The following is a 20043-nucleotide window of genomic DNA, read 5'->3' as shown; positions in this document are numbered from 1 at the left end:
GAGCACCTGCTGCCAGCATCAACTTCCCATCGTCCTGTGCACTCCCACAGGGAGGGCCTCCTCAGGGTCCTGCCAGTCAGGGAATGCCGGCAGGCGATCCCCAGGGGGAGGGCGTTCTCTGTGGGTGCGCCTGCCCTATGGAATCAATTGCCGATGGAACTCTGGATCACCCCCAACCTTTGTTCATTTCGCCGGGACCTAAAAACCTGGCTTGAGTTAGCTAGCCTGGACTGAGGGGTTTTAAGGTTTTTAAATTCTAATTTTAAATTTTGGGGTTATTGATTTAATTTAATTTTAATTTTTATATTGTATTGTTTTAATTTTGCCCTGTAAACCGCCCTGAGTCCTTTGGGAAAAGGGCGGTATATAAACTGAATAAAATAAATAAATAAATAAATATAGATAAAATATTTCATGTTAATTCTTGGATTGCCAGGCAAAGGAATCTACCTAGAGATATGGTTGTTTATTTTACAAAGAGATCGATCAGAAATGTGATTATCCAAGCTTTTTATCACAATAGATTTAAAGTTGCTGATCAAGAAGTTTTAATTTTGAAAGAAATTCCACCGAGAATTTTAAGGAGAAGGAAAGAATTTACTTTTTTGGCAGATGAACTAAAGAAACGTCAGCTTCAGTTCAGATGGGAGATACCAATAGGCTTGGTGGTGAATTATTCAGGCACGAGATACCATCTCAACACAGTTTTGAAAGCACGAGACTTTTATTCTAATATATTGAAAGCAGGTTCTCCGCCATCCCCAGAATTTAAAGGAAGGACGGAAGATGGAGGGCGACAGACACACATGGAGAGTACACAGGGAGATGAAGTCATTTCGCGGATGGTTAAAGAACTTCAGCAAACTTCGGAAACTGTGCAGCCCTAGGCATCGTTAGAAGAGGTTAAGGAACAAAGAATGACACGGGCTGCAACCAGACGAATCAGACAAGAACAAGAACAACAGAAATCTACAATTATATCTCAAGAATCTACTTATAGTGAAGCAGTGGAAGGAGCAAGACCGAAGAGGCAGGTGCTTGTGGTTTTGCAAGACGCGCTCCGAAAGCTTCAGGTCGCAAAAGATGGTGACAAAGTTTCTAACCTGGAATGTTAATGGCTTAAACTCCCCGCAAAAGAGAAGGAAAGTAGTTCAGCATTTGAAACAATTTAATAATGATGTTGTGTGCTTACAGGAAACGCACATTCGTGTAACAGACCAAAAATATTTGATAAATTCCAGACTGGGTGTACAGTTTAGTGTGTCTGCTTTAGATAAGAAAAATGGAGTAGTTATTTATGTAAAGAAGAATTTAACAGCCCATTTAATTGAAGCTGATAAACAAGGAAGATATGTTATAATTGAACTTTTAATAGAAGGCAAGAAAATACTTTTAGTTGGACTATATGCACCTAATCAACAACAAGGAGAATTTTATAAATTTTTACATAATAAAATAACTCAATGGGATTATAAATCGTGTATTTTGATGGGAGATTGGAATGGAGTCTTGGACACACAGAAAGACAAAAAAGGTCTTTTTAAAAGTACTCCGAATCATGCCAGATTGCCTAAATCTTTTTTTGAGATGAAAGATGATTTGGAATTGAGAGATGTTTGGAGAGAACGAAATCTGGAAGAAAAAGATTTTACCTTTTTTTCTGATCGACATCAATCCTTTTCCAGGATTGATTTTGTATTAACTACTAATGATTTTTTTTCTAGGGTTAAGAAGATTAAGATATGTCAAATAACTTTATCAGACCATAGTCCAGTATGGTTGGAATTGAATAAGGAGAGGAAAGATAGAAGATCTTGGAGATTAAATGAAAAATTGTTTAGATATCAAGAGAATGTGGATGAATGTAAAAAACAGTTGACAGAATTTTTTAATATAAATATGCATAAGGGTACTCGTATTGAAATGGTTTGGGATGCAAGTAAAGCTTATATGAGAGGAGTGTTAATTTATTTGAATAATAAGTATAGACGTAGATTGGAATACAAGCGTAAAGAGTTAGAAGAGGAAATCAAGAGGAAAGAGAAGGCTCTAACTTTGAACCCATCTGATAAGAGGGTGAAGGAAGCAATTACTTTGTTAAGAGGTCAGTTTAATATGTTGATGGCAGATCAAGTGGCATCTAACCTGCAGTATGTTAAACACAATACTTTTTGTAATGCTAATAAGCCTGGTAGGTGGCTAGCTTATTTGTTAAGGAAAAAACAAAGGTCACATAACATAGATAAGATAGAATATAAGGGTAAAGAGATGTTTCAGCAAAATTATATTAAAAGGGCTTTTGTTGAATTTTATTCTAAGTTATATGCCGGGGATAGAATTCAAGGTTTAGATATAGATAGATATTTACAAGAAGTTAATATCCCTGTACTCACACAAGAGCAAAGGGAAGGGATGAATCAATTGATAAATGCTGAAGAAATTATTTTGGCAATTAAACAATTAAAAGTGGTAAAGCACCAGGAACAGATGGTTTGACTGCCATTTATTATAAAAAATTACAGTTAGAAATGGTGGAACTTCTGAAAGAGTTATTTAGAACAATTCAATCTGGAGGAGAAGTGCCTCCATCATGGAAAACAGCTTTTATATCATTGATTCCAAAGGAAGATCAAGATCTTACCCAAACCAAAAACTATAGACCAATATCGCTTTTAAATACTGATTATATTTGCAAAAATTTTAGCAAATAGATTAATGAAGGTTATGCAGCAAATGATTCATAGTGATCAAACAGGATTTATAAGTGGTAGACAAATGAAAACTAATGTGAGATATATTGTAGATTTATTGGAATTTTTGGAGAGAAATAACCAGGTCTCTGCAGCACTGATCTTTTTGGATGCTGAAAAGGCTTTTGATCAATTGAATTGGCAATTTTTATTTAAAGTATTAGAGAAGATGGAGTTTGGGGATGAGTTTTTACAATCTATTAGAGCAATATATCAGAAGCAAACAGCTCAAATAATAGTTAATGGTACACGACAGGGGTGCCCATTGTCACCTTTGTTGTTTGTTTTAATACTGGAAATATAATTGATTAAGATACGTGATTCAAATAAAATTAAGGGAATTAATATAAGAGATCAAGATTATAGACTGAGAGCATTTGTGGATGACCTGGTTATTACATTAAGTCAACCGACTCAGTCGATTGTAGACCTGATGGAGATAATATTGTTATATGGAAAAGTTACTGGATTTAAGATAAATACGCAAAAAACTAAAATATTGCCTAAAAATATGACCACAGAGCAAAAGGTAGTCTTAGAAAAATTAACAGGATTTGAAATAGTTAAAAAGATTAAATATCTGAGGGTATATTTCTCAGTTACAAATGCGAAATTATATAAAAATAATTATGAATTGTTATGGTTAAAAATACAAAAAGAGTTAGATAGTTGGAAAAAATTACAATTGTCTTTATTGGGAAGAATCGCAGCAGTGAAAATGAATGTTTTACCAAAATTTTTATTTTTGTTTTAAATGATACCTATACTCAAAAAAGATTCAAATTTGGAAGAATGGCAGAAAGGTATTAATAAATTTGTTTGGGCAGGGAAAAGACCAAGAGTAAAATTTAAGATAATGCAAGACGTACGTGAAAGAGGTGGTCTTAAAATGCCCAATTTTAAATTATATTATGAGGCTGCGGATTCATCATCAATTAGTGATTGGTTTAATCTAACACAAGGGAGATTACTGAATATTGAGGGATCTGATTTATTATTTGGTTGGCACGCATATTTATTGTATGATAAGAAGGTGGGTAATATTTTTAAGACACATATATTAAGGTATGCCCTGTTGTGAGTTTGAAAAAAATATCGACATAAGCTAAATTATAAAATACCAATTTGGGCAATACCTAAACATGCAATAGAAAATATAAATGTGGGATTCAAATATGATGTGACTACATATAAAGATATTCTTAGAATGGAAAGGAATGTATGGCAATTAAAGCCATTCAATATTTTAAAAGAAGAAAGAATAGTGCGGACTTGGTTTCAGTATGGCCAGTTACAAGCTAGATGGAAGGAGGATCAGAAAGTTGGTATTTTGACAAGCGATGAAAATTTGGTTAAACAAATAAGAGATCAAAGTCCAGTGCAGATAAGGAGGATATATAACGCACTGATAGAAATAGATTCAGAAACAGAACTTGTTAAAGATTGCATGATAAAATGGGCCCAGAACTTTCAGGAGCCCATAACGATGGATATCTGGGAAAAGATATGGGTCAGAAATGTGAAATTTACACAGGCACAAAATTTAAGAGAGAATTTTTATAAAATGTTTTATAGATGGCATTTAGATCCTAAAAAATTAACATGTATGTATCCGAATTATCAGCCTAAATATTGGAGGTGTGGTTGTGATGATGCAACCTATTATCATATATGGTGGACTTGTAAAAAAGTTAAAGCTTTTTGGATTAAAATTTGGTGGAATATGCAGAAGATATTTAAGAAAAAAATAAGGTTTTCTCCACAGTTATTTCTGTTGGGTATTATTACAGATTGTACTGTTATAGATATTAAATTGATGTTAAATTTAATTACGGCAGCGAGACTTTTGGTAGCGCAATATTGGAAGAAGGAGGAACTGCCTACTATAGAAGAGTGGACTTTAAAAGTTTTAAACCTGGCGGAAATGGCAAAGATTTCAGCATATTTGAAAGAACGCTTGCAACAGAGATACATTTTTGAATGGAGAAGATGGATCGATTATATTCAGAATAAATATTGGACTAGAAAGTTTCATTTAGTATACGAATAAGTATTAGTATTATATGATGTATTATTAGTTATTATTATTTAGTTATTTAGTTGTTAAGAGGAGTTAAAGTGCGATAGAATCTAAAGTGTCTTTTTTTTAGTTGGTTAGCATATTTTAGCTTAAGTTGGTTAAAGTTTATACCCTGTATTCAGCTCTGGGAAGTCAGGGGGGAAGGGTGGGAAAGTGGGGGGGAGGGGGAGGGAGGGAGTTTATGTTTTTTTAAAAATGTATTTTAAAACTTTTCAATAAAAGAAAATACTGCAGTGGTTAAAGAAACAGAGAAGATGGGGACAACACAGAATGGAACAAAAGAAAGGCTGGATTCTGGTAAGAGAATATAAATGAAAGGTCTCATTTCTGAACTGAACATTTGTAACATATTAAAGACTTAAGGACTTGCAACTTGAAAAATGCTGGGCAGCTTGAGAATGCTGAAAGTTCCAAATAAATTTAAAAACCTAATATTTTAAGGTGTGCAATTTGCCAGGGGCAGGAGAATCTACCTTTAACATTTATTCTAAAATAGACAACTTTATTTTAGAGATTGAAAAATGCTTATATATTCCAGGATTAGCTTCATAGTAGTTTCACAAATTAGTGATAGGATAAGAAAAGTAACTTAAGAAGATTATTTCCCCACACAAGCAAACTTGAGCTTCAGCTAGACACACCTCATGTTTCAGGAAAAGGGTAGACAGATAAAACCCATTTACAATAAATGCAAGAGTGAAACTTTTCCAGCAGATGAATGGGATAAATATAAATGGGATTTTAAAAAAAGATGAACTTAAAACATTCCCTCCTGCTAACTTTGGGCTGTTTTTAAGAGTACAGAGAGAAAAAGGAAAAAGAAAGAAAAAACCAAACAAAAACAATTTTCTTCACTCTATTTGTTGGCCAAACAGAGTGAGGGTATTTCCTTTTGGTGGCTTATTTTAAGCAGAATTTCTAGCAGAATTTTAAAATTCTTTTCTCTTTGGATTAGAGACAGTTAACAGTCACATTTACCTCTCACACAAAGACTTTGACACACATATACACACAAAGACAAGGAAACAAGAAAAGGGAAACAGAAGTCTTAGTTTTACACATCCTAGTCATTCCCACCATAAATCTCAGTTAACTCAAATTAGGGAAGGCACAAATCTTAAACATACCATGTGGTTGCAGAGAGAGAGAGAGAGAGAGAGAGAGAGAGAGAGAGAGAGAGAGAGAGAGAGAGAGAGAGAGAGAGAGAGAGAGAGAGAATCACTATTTCTTATTTTCCCTTTAAGTACCTTTATTAAGCCAAATTGGTTTCCTAGAAAAACCCTAAGCAAAGCCCATTCTTTACAAATTTGTCTTGCTCACTTCCTTTTTCATACCATCCAGGATGGGTACTCGCCCCTTGTCCCACACCTTGAGCAAATCTCCATATGTGACCTAATTCCCACCCTCGAACTACAGCTAACCATGTTCCCCTTCCAATGTGGGGTTCAATTGGCTTAGTCAGGTCCCTAGTGGCACTTCCCAGCCACTCTTGGTGACACTATCTCTGCCGCCCCTCCTGTCAGTTTTGGGGCACTTAAAAAATTGCCTGGGAGGACTTTGGTTCCCTAATGAAGTACAGGACCCTCCTACCTAGGGAACTCCCCGTCACTTTGCAGACCAAAAGGGGTCCAAGGAGGACCTACTGCAACAGGTACACGGCCTCCTTCTATCACCCTGCCTTCAGTTTTCAGACTCAGGAGGAGTCTGGGAGGACCTGTGCTTTGTGCACTAGTATGAGCCCCTCCTACAGGTGGGCTTTGCTTATAAGGCCTTACCAGCTGGTTGCCCAAAATCTAATTCTCTCATTCACTTATTCCATTTGCACATAGCCTCTCCCTTTTCCCTAACAAAAGGTCCTGCACTCTGGCCAAACCCCCATGCTTTCCAGGGTCTTCCACTTGAACAGATCCTTTCTGCGGTTAGGAAAGGCCAGAGGGAGCAAAATCCAACTGTGATTGGGAAAAAGGGTCTTCTCACTCTCACACACAGACATACACACATTTCCTTTGCTCCCCTGGGCTTTAAAGTTAAAATTTAGAGGTACCCACCTTAACCTTCTTTCCAAAGCAGCCTTTGGGCTCAAACTCAAAATTCCCTTTACTACCCTGGCTCCACATGGGCAGGGCCTGGGAAACCCATCCACAGACACAAGGGGGTCTGCTGCCGGCAAGATGGGGCTTACCAGTCTCAGTCCATTGGAGAAGTTAGCTTGGAGTCCCATTCTGGGGTGCCAAATTGTTGAAGGAGAAGTCTTCATCGTGGTTCAGTCCAAGCTGGGAATAAACATGGTGACTGCTTTAGGAAGAAGGTTGTGTTTTATTGAACAGGAGAGCCAGACAGCAAGATGGCTCTGGCAGAAGAGAGGGAAAAGGGCTGAGCACATGTAGGGAGTGGGTTTTTATACCCTCTTGAGCCTTTTATTTGGAGTTGTTTTCTGTTCCTGTTTTGAGGCTTTGTATTTCCTGTGTCATGTATTTTGACCTGTGTCCCTTTGGCATCTGTGAGTTAATCCTATTATGTTCTGTCTTAGACTTTGGGTGGGGTATGTAGATTTTAGGTGTCTGTCTTCTTAATCTTCTAGCTTCAACTTTCCCGAATGGCCTACATTTCTATAGAGCTGGTTTCTGCTTGGGGTAGGGAGTCTTGGGGCTATTAAGCTTGGGGCTATTAAGAAAACTGGGCATGCTTTTCTGCCTCTTTAAGATCCTTTGAGGAAATATATTTTTCTGCCCTTTTTATATTTCCTTCTCTCAAGGGCTGACTTCCCACACTTCTTTATTTGCATACATACTGAGTTGCACACAGCTTTCTCCATGAGAAGTTGAGAGGCAAAGACCCCAGCAATCTGCTGCATTGAAGAAGACTAAGGAAAGGAGATTGTATTAAATGGCAGATGACAGGGCAGTTTCCCACATAAGAAAACACAGCATTGCTTATGCAATGAGAAGCCTGCAAAAGGCGGTCCTTGAAATGTTCAGCAGCAAAACTAGGTTGATTTCTAGGCAGCAGAGAGCCAGACTAAGCCTTTTCTTGCCATTACAGTCTGCCTCTTTGGAAAAGAAAAAAGATCTAGGATGGAAAACGTCCTGCCTTCATTGTTCTCAGAGCATTTTCTTTACTTTAATTTCAGAGCACTTCAACAATTTACCACGAACAGAAGAGGGTGAAAATGCTGAAGGATATGGAGACAGATTGGTAGCAGTCTCTCGTAAACTCCAGTAATAAGGCAATGGTAATGACAATAAAGAAGCAGTCACCAATGCTGGGTGAAATGGTCCTTTAACTTTCATTAAACACAACAGCATAGGGTTAAAAAGAGCGTCTAAAACATGGGGGGAGGAGGGGGGGGAGTTGAAGACAAGGAAGCCAATTTCTTGTCCTGTTCACTTGGAGCAGTGGTTTGGTCATCCCTACCACCTGGGTCCCTTATGCATCATTGGCACACTTGAGAATTAAGAACTAAACAACATCTTCAAACATCACATGCTTTTTAGATTAGAAAGAAATGCTGTCTTTGAGTAACCCCCATAGATGTCCTGCCTTTCTCTAACTGCTGTATTATCCTACCTGGAAGAATAAACAAATTCTGTCACAACTTCCTAAGGTGGCCGCTATCAGCCTTAAGATATCAGTCAACTGGCATTGAATTCATAAAGGATTATACATGAGCTCTGCAACCAAAGCTGTAGAAATGAAACAAAGAGGCAATTAAAGGGAAGATAAGTAAAGGGCACATGGCAGCTAACAACCCCCCACTAGCCTAGCTATCAAAGACAGGGTATTTCAGCAATGTGGGGAACTGCAGGCTTGATGGGAGAGCCTCTACCTCTTTTCTTTCCTAGAACAGCTGTTTATTCCTTGCCCCTTGTTCAGTGCTAGGCAACTGAGAAGGCAGTCACTTTCTCAGCTCTAGGAAGAAGTCAATGTTAAGTTTTGCAGTTTCCAAGAACATTACAGGGGCTCATTCAGGCAGTTGCCAGGAGTCAAGACTAACTCAAAGGTGTGCAGGGATGTGGGGGGGGGGGGGGAGAGAAAGAGAGAGAGAGATTTTCACAATTTTATCACATACAAATGCTGAGATCCCAGAGCAACATGGGAACTGACCTTGCGAGAGCAAAAATCTCAGCAACATGTCCAGATGTCACTGCATTCCTCTCCAATAATTGTTCCTGGACTGTGCTCATAGAGAGATGGAGAAAAGAGATATCAAAATACCCAAGGAATAGAAATAGAATGGGGCACAATTTCTGCAAAGATTGGAAGTCATAATAAGTGGCCCATGCTGGAATAATAGAAAGAAAGCAGTACTTCTGTGATATGTCAGTCCCAGTCATTCATCTTATCTAAGACGTTTGGAGTATTCTCAAGCAGAATAAAGAAGCAAACTGAAACTTTTTAGTTAGCAGACCCTCCCTTACTTATTAGCCCCTTTCAGAATGATGAACTTCTCACCTGATAGATTGGTGTAAAGAGAGAAATGTTTACAGTGGTGAAAACATGCATGAAAAAATACCCTAGAGATAAGCTTTCAATTAAAAACCAGGAAGTTAAAAATAGGGTCTGGCAAGGATTTTCATGCCCTAGAAAAGGAAGCCTTTTTCCCTCCCCCACTTTTACAACTCAGGTAATGAGATGGCGGAGCTTATTGCTGTTTTTCCCCTTTCTGCCTGTTAAGCTTTGTAGTGCATTTGCAGATATTACAAAGAGCTTTAGGAATGTATTTTAAAGTACCCGACACAAAAGTGTGCGGTATTTCACAAAAAATTCTCAATGCTAAGAGAAATAAATACTTCACTTCAATAAGAATGCTATTTAGGGAAGGGAGGGAAGTTTGACAAGGAGGTGAGAAGTCGAAGAGGAAGCAATCAAAATACACAAGGAAATTAGAAAGACTTTAAAAGCCTAAAAAAAGAAGAAGGGTTCCAGGAAAGGAAATTCTGCCTTCATTACATTATAGTGTTTATCGAGATTTTAGTTGTCTATTCAAATACAAGGAGCTGAACTTATTCTTTCTTTGAATAAAGAAACAAATTAAAGGTAATAATTTATAAAGCCTGACTCTCCTGTTATTTTGCAATGAGAAAACAGGAGATAGTCTTAGTTAGGACCTTTCAAAATTATTCTGCTAAATTTAAGCAGTATTGCTTAATCACTTTTGTCATTTGTTTTGTCTTAAGACAAACTGTCAAGTTAATTTAATTTTCTCTTCTTGCAAAATTCACGCCAAATCTAGGCATATGAAATATCTATATCTCCCAACCATCATTATGAAAACGCATATGCTGTTTTACCTTGAATCTCTTTAGGTTTTCTGCCATAGGCGGAAGCTCTGGCATTAAAGGGTCACTCTGTTTGAACTTGAGCTTAGTATGTGGCTTGGCTGTTCTCAAACTTCAAAAGAGATTGCTTTTGAATATGCATGGCCTCCGAAAATACACAGCCCCAGCCTCAGTTGGTTAAATAGCTTTCTTAAACAATTTCAGTACTACCGTATTTTCCGGCGTATAAGACGACTTTTTGACCCATGAAAATCTTCTCAAAAGTTGGGGGGTCGTCTTATATGCCCAGTCGTCTTATACGCCAGAAAATAGTACATAAATCAATCGAGCGCCCCCATTCTTGCAAAGCAACTTCAAGCCTCCTTAGTCCAGTCCCCCCTCCAACGTGACTCCCTTCCCACCCCCAAGAGCCTCTAAGCCCCTTCCCCTCCCCCTTGCAAACGCCAGACCCTGGGAGCGGCAGGAAGGCCCTCCCCCTCGCCCAAGCGGCATCTGAGCATAAGCAGAGCACGCCCTGCTACCCGCTATCTCTCCTGGCAGTCTGGACAGTGGTACTTGGCAGCCTGGTGCCCCTCTCGCCCGCAGACCAAGCAGCAGCCCTCACCAGCCGGCCTCGGCATGGCCGCCCCAAGCCCGGCTCTCCAGCGCGTCTTCCGGGCCCGCCTGGCCAACCGCCTCCTGGGCGGGGCTTGGCTCCAGACGCGGCGGCTGCTCCGTCTGCAAATGTAGTCTCAAAGCCGGATTGCGCTTGGTTGTGCGGGCTGCCGAAAGGTGGGGACTCGGAGTTCCCGCAGTGGTTGCGGCTTCTGGCGTGCCGTTTGCAGAGTCTGGCCTGGAAGAGCGCGTCGTGTGAACGCAGCTCTTGCGTTTATTCCAAAGGGTGGGTGGAAGGAAAAGCCCCTTTGGGCTTCAAAAGGGAGGCTTTGCACCATCTGCATCAGACGGGGCTGAATCGGACTTGTGTCGGACACTTGGCAAGTGGTATGTAAGTATTTTCCGGCGTATAAGACGAAAAATCTTGAAAATCTTCTCAAAAGTCGGGGGTCGTCTTATACACCCAGTCGTCTTATATGCCAGAAAATACGGTATGTTATTTTGATTTATAAAAAAATCTAAATCATCCTTTGTACATATTAACTTTCTCAGTCTAGTTCCAATACTACACAATCCAGTGCTTCCTTGATCCTCTCTTCTTCCGGTGGTATGCATTTTTCCACAATGGGCAAATACAATTCTTGTTACTGTTAATATGTATACAATTAAATATAGACATCTTCATCAATTTTTCTGGTATTATATGTAATATCGATAGTGTCAGTTTATAATATCTTTTCTAGCTAGAATATATCTCAATTGCATTTGCACTTAAAATCCATTTGTTCAATCAATATCCTGTTTTTCCCGCTTTTTAAAAATTTTAATTTCCCATCAATGTTCAAAATATCTCTATCGCTTATAATTCTCTCATAATAAATTATATTTGGGTAACCAAAAGCTTCCCTTATTCAAACCCTTTTAGAATTTTCATTTTTCCCATCTCATAACAAAGTATAATATTCTAGTTACAAATCCTATCCTTCTAATTATAATAATACTTTTATTTCTAACAGTTATCTATTTTCTTAACCATATTCAAACATCTGTTTAATAGTATAATATCCCATCTAATAGGTCAAAACCTCTATTTTCTTCAGTCTTACTCTAGCTTTCTTCCTTTGCCAAATAGCTTTCCAAGTCATCAAGTAATTCTCCCTCTGTTTTTGTATACCGGTATATTGTTTGGAATGAGGAAGAGAAGTTGATCGAAGTATTTTTGGAAGAACACTCAACCCATTTATAAAACAGCCTCCATCCTTCTTCAGTTTTTCTTTTTTGTCAATATTCAGCATTTCTCCTAACAGCTTTATCATCCATTCGATCAGCTCTTCTTCCTTATCCTCAAATGTGTTCTGAGATCTTACTAAGTAAGATACCTTTTCCATTTCCAGTGTTCTCACTGCATCTTCTAATTTTTCATTTGTCTGTAGCTGTCTGTTAATTCCTTCCTTTAGGTCCTCCATCTTTGGATCCATTTCTTCTAATTTTCCTTCTGTTTTCTGGGTTACTAGTTCCTTCTTTGTAGTCATTGTCTTGATTTGTAAGTTTAGGTTAGAAAATTGTTCTTTTATCTCATTTGCATTATTTTTAGTCTTATCATGAAATAAAACAATGGTCTCTTGGATTGATTTCAGCATAGAAAGAATTTCTTTCTGAGATTCATTAACATTTTCTTGTTGGTATATCAAGCTGGGGGCTTCAGAGACAAGTGTTAAAGATGGTTTTTTACCATTTGAGGCTAAGTATGAAACACCCATTTTGTTTTTGTATATAGTCTTTATAGTCCAATAGGGTCCCCAACACAGATAAGTAGCCCAAGAGGGTTTTTCCCCCCTTTTCCCAGCTGCAGTCTGCAAAAGTGAAAGATTCCAGGAACAACAGAGTCTTATCTAAGTCAGGACTTCAAGCCAAGTTTCCTTTAAGCATAATAAATTGTAGTGCCGTGATTTGCCACTAGATGTCATTGACATCATCTTCCAAATCCAAGCCTATTTTACAGATTTTCAAATATATTTTCTAAAAAAAAGTCTCAAAGGTACTTTTAGCCCCCAAATTTCAAAGCTATATATCTGTATTAATTCCAAATTGATCTTGTAGTTTTCTCTATTTTCCCCCAAAGCAATTAATTTTCTTTTCCTGAGGGAGCAGGACAAAAACTTCCCTCTCTCATCGGGGAGGATTCTTTGCTTTGGGCATTCTTTTTTCCAGGAAAGTAGTATTAAGGTCATAAAAAGAGGATAAAGTCTCACCCAGTTCCATCCACATTGCTCAAAAATTGCTACTTAGTGCTTATCTTTGGTTGTCAGCAGGTCCTGATTGGCTACATGAATATAGCCAGTCTTTCCCCCACTGGTTTGAAAGGCTTTCTCAGATCCAGCAGAAGGGCCACTGAACCTCTGTGATTGACAAGGGTCCCCTCTTTCTTTGTTGCCTCTCTGGGGTGACTTTCGACCCTTTTTAGGGTTCCCAGCAGGGCAAAACTGAATGTGGAAGATGGAGCCCCATCTTCCTGCGTCTGCTACGTTGTGATGCCTAACTGGAAGTCCTCCTTTTATGATCTTCTGACAAGCAAAGTCAACGGGGAAGCCAGATTCATTTAACAACCATTTGACTAACTTAACAACTACAGCGATTCATTTAACAATGGTGGCAAGAAAGGTTGTAAAATGGGTCAAAACTCACTTAACAAATGCTTTGCTTAGCAATAGAAATTTTGAGGTCAATTGTGGTCATAAGTCAAGGACTACCTGTATTTCTTGGCTATTTCTGGAGATAAAAACAATAAAACAGAGTTTGATTTAGAAGGTTGGCTAGGCTCGTATCCCAAAGTATGGCTTATTTTAACTGATTTATTAGCTTCCATCTTCAACTTCAAAGTAGCGACTATCAATTAATGAATTTTTTTCCTTAACCTTAATTCTGTGCCCCTTACTTCCTTTAAAAATCTGTGTGATCAGATCCTAACCTATATTCCACTCCTTTTTTAAAAAGATGGCAAAATATCAGACACATCATCAGATTGCACTTTTTATGTTAAGAAAATTGCCACTTCAGATGAAATTGTTGAATTTTCTTTTCATGACCAGATGCTAAATGCAGTTGTAGACTTCAAAATATTCTGAAAACATTTTGGTTAAGTAGTTTTGCTTGCTCCTTGAATTATATGGCACTGTTTATTTACTTTATTACTAGACTATATTTGCTTTGTTAAATACATGCTTTGGATAAAATCATATTTAACAAAAAGTGAATAGTATTGGAGAATTTTTCCAGTTTGACCCCTTTATTTAGCATTCAGAATCATATATTTTACAGTATATACAAGAGACATGTACAGATACAGTAGCTAAAAAAATCTTCCTGTGGTTAAGATACAGGGCTGAGACTAAAATTCAGTGGGTAAGTGGCTTCCAAGTCTGGGAATTGGGCAATTTATCAATTACTTCACTTCATCAGCAGGAACACATTCCTAAATTGGGCAGACCTTGACAGTAATTAACAGTTTTTGCTACAACTCTCATCTGTCCTGGATAGAAATAGCCAGACCCTGATGACCCATGGATTCATAACCAGATTGAACTACAGTAATGCATTGTATGAATGAGAAACCTTTCTTTATGAGTTGCCACAAAGTATGGCAGCTATGTGCCATGGATACTCCTACTCACATGCTCAAAGGGATGTATTAGCTGCTCTCCTTGTTTGGGAGGTGGTGCCTTTAAGTGTCATAGCAACTACATGGTCAGTTAGTTCTCTGCAGTTTTCTGTACAATATTTTCAGAGGGTTTTCATCATTGATTTCTTCCTAGAGCTGAGAGAGTGTGACTAAGTCATCCTGTTGGCTTTTGTGCCTAAAGCGGGACTAGAATTCAGATTTCCTGCTCCTAGTCCAATGCCTTAATCACTAGACCAGACTGGTCCCCATTAGCTTTCTGTTAGCTATCAAATTACATTCATGTTTGTTTACAACACTGAAAAGGGATAGGCAATGTAAGGAAAAGTTGTCTTTACTAAAGATTTTTCCATCTTTACATTCAGTGGAACACACTTTGCTTATGACACCAGTTTGATAATATTCACTTTGCAATAGTGGAAAGAAGAGCATTCTTCATGGTTGTACTCACTGTGTCCCTATTGAAAATAGACTCACAGTGGGGAGTTTTCTGTGAATATCTTGGTTGCCAGTATTGCTAGCTGCCCAATGTAACTTACCAATGTTTTATCATTTTTTTAACTGATTGCTTTTATTCCATTTTGTTATTTTATTGTAAATCACGTTGATGCTTGTAGTTAGAAATTAAAAGTGATACAGAAATATCAAATACAAGTTTTGACAGAAGAGTAATTACCCAGCTCCTTAACAGTGTTAATGCAAGTAGGTGCATCTTAATTATACAGTTCTGGTTGCTTTACCTGGTTGGTAGTTACTTTCATGAATGAAAGCAGATAAATGGGACCAAGGATAATGTTGCAGAATCCAATTTGGATAGGTCACTTAGGGAACCTCTCTCTCTACTGGAATGTGCACTTTGGGCTATTCTATGTATTGTATTTATGTGGTGCCTGGTTGGGTGTGGAGCCCAGTGGATCCTGGTTAGTCCGGAGGATCCTGGAAGATCTATGCTCTCCATCGCACCTGTTGGGATCTGGTTGGTGCTGCTGGATTTTGAGGGGGCTCCGGGGAAATCAGTAGACGTGGGGGAATCAGACTTTATTGATCACACTCTGGAAGGCCCCAATGACTATAGAACTGAGGGCCCATGGAGTTGTGGTCAGGTACATCCTTCTGGAATGGCAGAGCAGTGGGGGACCTCGCCGTTAGCTGACCAGACTATGATAACTATGATGGCTTGCCTTTTACACATCATCCCCAAAGGACTCAGAGGATCCTGGGTATTAGCCACCGTGAGAGGGTGGCTTGAACTTACATCTGCTGCCCCTAGAGGTGAGAGCTCTAGGGGGCATGCCATATCCGGAGTGGTTGTTTCAGACCACCACCTCCCCCCCGGGAATTGGCTCTGCGGCTGTCGTGAGAGGACGGTGGTCGGCCTGCCCGGGGGGTTTACCCAGCTGAGTGGCAGCAGCTGGGCGGAGGTCTGGGACACCTATTTACCCTCTGTTAGATCTTTCTTACTGACTGATCATCAACTATGGACTGCCTTCTACTTGGACTACTCCTTATGCCTTTTCTTAAATATTCTTGCACGGACTTGCTCGCCCTCAGGGGTGCTCCCCCTTCCTGGGTGCGACCCGCCTTTCTAGCCGCTTACGATCCCGAGGAAGGGCCCATCTATTGGGACCCCGAGAGATGGCTGGGCATGGGTAGGGGCCTTCGACGGAAACCCAATAGGAGGCCCCTGGTTAGTTTTCTTTCTAAATTTTTTATGGGGCTAGGGAGGGGGGAGGGTACTCTTTTTGGTTGTTTGGACAAGGGGGGCAGTCCAACAACCTCTGTTCAGGCCAGTGCCAAGGTAGATCGCGGGGGGGAGGAGCGGGGATCGGTTGCCTCCGGGGCTCCAGGGCTGGTCGTGGGAATACCTATTCCCACGACGTTAGGGAATGGCAGCAGGTGCAGGAGCAGAGGGCCGTATCGTCCTCAGGGAAGGCCTCTCCGCTGCTTAAAAGCGGTGGGGCACTCCGACCCTCTGGCTCCGCCCCGGGGCTCTGGGAGTGAGGATGTGCAGCCTCCTGAGCTCCGGCTGGTGTATTTGAATGCCAGGTCTGTCGCTAATAAAGCTCCTCTCGTCCGTGACTTGGTCGAGGGTGAGCAGGCGGACCTGGCTTGCATCACGGAGACTTGGTTGGGCCCAGAGGGAGGGATTCCTCTGGTTGACCTTTGCCCACCAGGTTTCCGGGTGCTACACCGGCCTCGGGCTCAGGGTAGGGGTGGGGGTGTGGCTGTTGTCATGAGGGAGACCTTGTGTCCGCGGGAGGCCACCGTTCCCCAGATAGTCGGGTGTGAGTCTCTCTTTTTGAGATGCGGCCCTGGTACGCAGTTGGGCTTGCTGCTGGTGTACCTTTCGCCTAGTCACATAGCAGCAGCCCTGCCTGAGCTTCTCGATGTCCTCTCTGGGTTGGTGATTGAGTTCCCGAAACTTATAGTTTTGGGGGACTTCAATCTACCATCGCTGGGAGGATCATCTGAGTTGGCTCGGGAGTTCATGGCTTCCATGACGGCCATGGACCTGACGCAAGTAATTTCGGGACCGACTCATGAGGGAGGCCACACCCTTGACTTAGTTTTCTTATCTGGACGGTGGTTAGATGATCTTGGTGGGGGCTCCCCAATTGTTATGCCCCTGTCATGGACCGATCATCATCTCCTGCGGCTGGTCTTCCATTTTGCCACCCCCCGCAGTGTGTGTGTGGAACCAATTAAATGGTACCGCCCCAGACGCTTAATGGATCCCCAGAGGTTCCAGGCAGCGCTGGGGTCCCCACCTGCCTCCCTTGCTCACAGCTCGGCAGACGCCTTAGTGGAAGCCTGGGAAAGGGTAGCCACTGAGGCTCTTGACCGAGTTGTACCCCTGCGGCCCCTGACCCGGTGCAGATCCCATTGAGCTCCATGGTTCTCCGCGGAGCTCCGGGAGATGAAGCGTCGGAGACGGGGCCTAGAGAGTGGTTGGAGATCCAGCCGATCCGAATCCGACCGATTGCGACTAAGAACCTATACTAGGTCTTATCTCGCTGCGATAAGGGAGGTGAGGTCTAACCACTTCGCCACCCTTATCGCGTCCGCAGATAATCGCCCGGCCGCCCTGTTTAGGGTTACTCACTCCCTCCTGAATCAGGAGGTGAGGGAGGAACCCTTGCAGGGTCGTGCCGAGGAGTTTAACCAGCATCTGTCGGACAAAATCGCTAGGATTCGGACCGGTCTGGACTCTGACTGGGCAGAGTCTGTCGAGCAGGACGCGGGCGGTCTTGTCGATATCACCTGGGAGGAGTTTGATTCTGTGACTCCGGAGGAAGTGGACAGGATCATGGGGAGGCTGAGCACCACCACATGTTTATTGGACCCGTGCCCTTCCTGGCTGGTCTATGCAGCCCGGGAGAGGACACGCAGCTGGTTCCAGGCAGTTATATCGGCTTCTCTGAGCGAGGGTAGCTTCCCCGCCGTCTTGAAAGAGGCGGTGGTGAGGCCTCTCCTCAAGAAGCCTGCCTTGGACCCAGCTGTATTGAACAACTTTCGTCCTGTCTCCAACCTTCGCTTTCTTGCGAAGGTTGTTGAGAGTGTGGTGGCACATCAGCTCCCTCTGGTCCTGGATGAAGCGGATTATCTAGACCCGTACCAATCGGGTTTCAGGCCCGGGCACAGCACGGAGACGGCATTGGTCACGCTGGTGAATGATCTCTGGAGGGCTCGGGACAGGGGGCATTCCTCTGTTCTGGTCCTATTAGACCTCTCAGCGGCTTTCGATACTAACGACCATGGTATCTTGCTGCGGCGTCTCAGGGGATTGGGAGTGGGAGGCACGGTCTTACAGTGGTTCTCCTCCTATCTCCAGGGACGTTCGCAGTCGGTGTTGGCAGGAGGGCAGAGGTCGACCGCGAGGTCTCTCATTTGTGGAGTTCCTCAGGGTCTGTCCTCTCTCCCCTCTTGTTCAACATCTATATGAAGCCGCTGGGTGAGCTCATTCGTGGTTTCGGGGTGGGGTATCATCAGTATGCTGATGATACCCAGCTTTTCCTTTTGACCCCAAACCACCCCAGTGATGCCCTCAACGTGATGTCCCGTTGCCTGGAGGCAGTTCGGGTCTGGATGGGGAGGAACAGACTTCAACTCAACCCCGACAAGACTGAGTGGCTTTGCATACCTTCATCCCGGGTTTATTCGGACATTCCACCTCTCGCTATGGGGGGGGAACTATTACCCCCCGTAGATAGGGCTCGCAACTTGGGAGTCCTCCTAGATTCACGGCTCACCCTGGAAGACCACATAGGAGCTGTGACTAGGGGGGCTTTCGCCCAGGTTCGCCTGGTGCGCCAGTTGCGGCCCTATCTAAGCCGGGATGATCTATGCACGGTCACTCACGCGCTCGTGACCTCTCGACTAGACTACTGCAACGCTCTCTACATGGGGCTGCCCTTGAGGACCACCCGGAAGCTCCAACTGGTACAGAATGCAGCCACGAGAGTTGTGTTGGGAGTCTCCCGATACTCCCACGTTACACCTTTGCTCCGTGAGCTGCATTGGTTACCAGTTGCCTTCCGGGTGAGATTCAAGGTACTAGTAATGGTGTTCAAAGCCCTACATGGCAGGGGTCCGGAGTACCTGAGGAAACACCTGCTGCCGGCATTGACTTCCCTCCGCCCTGTGCGTTCCCACAGAGAGGGCCTCCTCAGGGTGCCACCGGTCAGAGAATGTCGACTGGTGGCCCCCAGGGGGAGATCCTTCTCTGTGGGCACCCCGGAGCTATGGAATCAGCTACCGGTTGAGCTCCGGACGGCGCCTGACCTTCGCTCCTTTCGCCGCGAGCTAAAAACATACTTTTTTGAACAAGCGGGCCTGGCCTGATGAGGGGATTGGGGGGGGGTTGTTATTGTTATTTTATTGGGTTTTTAAGATGTATTTTAGTATGTGGGCATTTATTTAATCTTGTTTTAACTTTTGTAATCTGTATTTTTATTCTTGCCCTGTTCACCGCCCTGAGTCCTTCGGGAGAAGGGCGGTATAGAAATATTATTAAATTAAATTAAAATTAAATTAAATTCTTATTGATTGGGATGTTGATGGCTGGCTATTAAGTCATTGGGGGGCCTTTGCCCAGGTTCGCCTGGTGCGCCAGTTGCGGCCCTATCTAGACCGGGATGCCTTGCGCACAGTCACTCATGCGCTCGTGACCTCTCGTCTAGACTACTGTAATGCTCTCTACATGGGGCTGCCCTTGAGGTCCACCCAGAGACTCCAACTGGTGCAGAATGCAGCTGCGCGAGTTGTCTTGGGAGTTCCCCGATACTCCCATGTTACACCTTTGCTCCGCGAGCTGCATTGGCTACCGGTTGCTCTCCGGGTGAGGTTCAAGGTGTTAGTGATGACTTACAAAGCCCTTCATGGCATGGGTCCGGATTACCTACGGCAACACCTGCGGCCGGCGTCAACTTCCCTCCGTCCAGTGCGCTCCCACAGAGAGGGCCTCCTCAGGGTGCCGCCGATCAAAGAATGCCGATTGGTGACACCCAGGGGGAGAGCGTTCTCTGTGGGCGCGCCAGACCTCTGGAACCGCTTACCGGTTGAGCTCCGGATGGCCCCCGATCTTCGCTCCTTCCGGCGCGATCTCAAAACTTTTTTTTCCGAACAAGCTGGCCTGGTCTGATGGGATGGGGTTGGGTTTTTATA

The sequence above is a fragment of the Vipera berus genome, assembly GCF_964194415.1.
Source record: "Vipera berus genome assembly, chromosome: 1".
In the NCBI taxonomy this organism is placed as follows: Eukaryota; Metazoa; Chordata; class Lepidosauria; order Squamata; family Viperidae; genus Vipera; species Vipera berus.
The sequence above is the reverse complement of the archived record's forward strand: the minus strand, read 5'-3'. Positions refer to the sequence as shown.